Raw genomic sequence first — 308 nt, forward strand, 5'->3', positions numbered from 1 at the left:
GGCTGCCCAGGGAGGTGGGCGAGTCACCATCCCTGGAGGTCTTTAAAAGGCGTTTAGGTGTAGAGCTCAGTGACATGGTTTAATGGAGGACTTGGTGGTGTTAGGTCAGAGGTTGGACTCAATGATTTCGGAGCTCTCCTCCGACCTACACAGCCCTGTCACTCCGCGCTTCCCTGCGCACCCCCACCACTGCGCGCCCTGCTAACAGCGCATGCGCCTCCCCCCCCCCCCGCTCCGCGCTCTGCGCATGCGCTCCCTCTCCCCTTTCTGCTGCGCGTTCCGCGCATGCGCTGCCTCTCCCCCGCCTG

Source organism: Anser anser, assembly GCF_964211835.1.
Source record: "Anser anser genome assembly, chromosome: 32".
NCBI classification, from domain to species: Eukaryota; Metazoa; Chordata; class Aves; order Anseriformes; family Anatidae; genus Anser; species Anser anser.